General features: G+C 26.8%; 1 protein-coding gene across 5 annotated transcripts in view; it reads left to right on the top strand.

Annotated features, from left to right (window-relative positions):
• The window catches only part of LOC137628802 (lim and transglutaminase domain protein ltd-1-like), a 354,545-nt gene that overhangs the window by 209,735 nt on the left and 142,310 nt on the right, over positions 1-2,500 (top strand). The gene's annotated exons all lie outside the window — the stretch shown is intronic.

Here is a 2,500-nt window from a genome sequence, read left to right as displayed (position 1 = left end):
ATTAAATTATCCAACCAATCAGCGATCAGGAAATTTTTTCAGAGTTAAAAGGGCACCGCTGGGCGTCGGTGCAAATCTGCCACGCTAAAAAATAATTGACTATAGTTATTCTCCTGAGGACCGTCGGGTGTAGGAACAGTTTAGGAATCTTGCCTGTAATAGTTTGCTATTGTTTCAGTTTATCAAATGCTATATGAATCTTGCAAAACAGCCAGTAGATCAACGTTCTCCCCAATCTATTAATATAAATTGCTAATCAAAAGATTGTACACTAGAAGGTACCGTCAAGAGAACCATTCTGTCATTTTACTTATTTCCTTTCCTCACTGGGTTATTTTCCTTGTTGCTTATAGCATCCTGCTTTTCCAACTAAGGTTATACCTTAGCTAATAATAATAATAATGATAATAAAATAATCTATAATAATAATAATAATGATATTAATAATAATAAAATAATCTATTGTAATAATAATAATAATAATAATAATAATAATAATAATAATTTTTATTCGGTAACAAAATAGAAACAATTACTTAATAGTTAACTCTCCAACGCTCTTTTATTCCTACCAATTTATTTAACTTGTTTATCATAATTTTCTCCTGTCCTATATACACAAGTATGGCATAAAATCAGTATTTAAGATGTAATTACGTTGTAATTTCCACATTCTAAATGACCTCGGGTCATGGGGTCACTCAAGGTCAATATGGGGGCTTATTTAAGCTCCGATATTAAAGCTTTAAAACTCAAGGACCTTCTATGAGGTATGATTACGTCTTCTGGTATTTTACGATTACTTTAATAAGCGCGTGATTACCTTAATGACCAGGATGGCTGTCACTATTGACCAACGACAGGGAGGGACGTGTTTGTTGCAAGGTTACCATTTCGACATTTTAAAGTTTATTTTTTTGGGGGGGAAATTATAAAAAAATACTACTACTACTACTACTACTAATAATAATAATAATAATAATAATAGTAATAGCAATAGTAATAGTAATGATAATGACAATGATAATGGTAATAGTAATAATAATGATAATAGTGATAGTAATAATAATGATAATAGTAATGGTAATGATAATGATAATGATAATAGTAATAGTAATGATAATGATGATAGTAATAGTAATGATAATGGTAATGGTAACAGTAATAGTAATGATAATGATAATGATAATAGTAATAGTAATGATAATGATGATAGTAATAGTAATGGTAATGGTAACAGTAATAGTAATGATAATGGTAATGGTAATGGTAATACTTATAGTCATAGTAATAGTAATGGTTATGGTAATGGTAATTTCGTTATTTCCACCATAATCATCAGCATTTTCAATAATTTACGAAACGTGCGTACGCATTAAATTAATCAAAATACCTATTAGAATGTTAAACGAAATCCATATTAAGAGAAAAAAAAATATGACAAATGAAAACTAATAAAGTAAATGATGTTTTTTAAATATAAAGATTTTCTATTAAAAACTATATCATAATTTATTTGAAATACCAAAACATATTATTATTATTATTATTATTATTATTATTATTATTATTATTATTATTATTATTAAATGCTAAGCTACAAACACAGTTGGAAAAGCAGGATGTCACAAGCCCAGGGGCCCCAACAGGGAAAACAGCCCAGTGAGGAAAGGAAATAAAGAAAAAGAATATATTTTAAGTATAGTAACAACATTAAAATAAATATTTCCTATAAATTGATAAAAGCTTTAATAAAACAAGAGGAAGAGAAACTAGATAGAAGTGTGCCCGAGTGCACCCTCAAGCAAGAGAACTCCAACCCAAGACAGCGGAAGACCATGGTACATAGGCCATGGCACTACCCAAGACTAGAGAACAAGGGCTTGACTCCGGAGTGTAACAATATTTTGTTCAGTGATTTTGTCGACTGGAGTTACCAGGAGTCTGTTATTTGCCATACTTTTTCTATTTCTTGTTGAATTTGAAGACAGTTCATCGTTTTTTTCATCGTTCTATGCACATATTAATTAGTTTTCTCTCTGCTAAAAGTAATGGTTTTTAATATCAGTTACTACACAGATACAAAACAAAATAGTGTACTTTTGCAATTCCTTCTCTTACTGTTATAACTTACTATCATTACGATTATTATGAACATTTCATATATCATATAGTATTACAAAAAATAATTTTTATCTATGCTGAAAATAAATAGATTATATATATATATATATATATATATATATATATATATATATATATATATATACATACATACATATATATATATATATATATATATATATATATATATATATATATATACATATACAGTATATATATATATATATATATATATATATATATATATATATATATATATATATATATATATATATATATAAAATTACACCATAAAAATAAATAAATAAACGGTAAAAATCATGGATTAATGTTGCCAGGCATTTACCGATTTAAAAAAACGTATATATTGATCTTA

Source organism: Palaemon carinicauda, chromosome 36, assembly GCF_036898095.1.
Source record: "Palaemon carinicauda isolate YSFRI2023 chromosome 36, ASM3689809v2, whole genome shotgun sequence".
NCBI lineage: Eukaryota > Metazoa > Arthropoda > Malacostraca > Decapoda > Palaemonidae > Palaemon > Palaemon carinicauda.
Note: the sequence above shows the minus strand (reverse complement) of the source record. Positions and strands in the feature narration are given on the sequence as shown.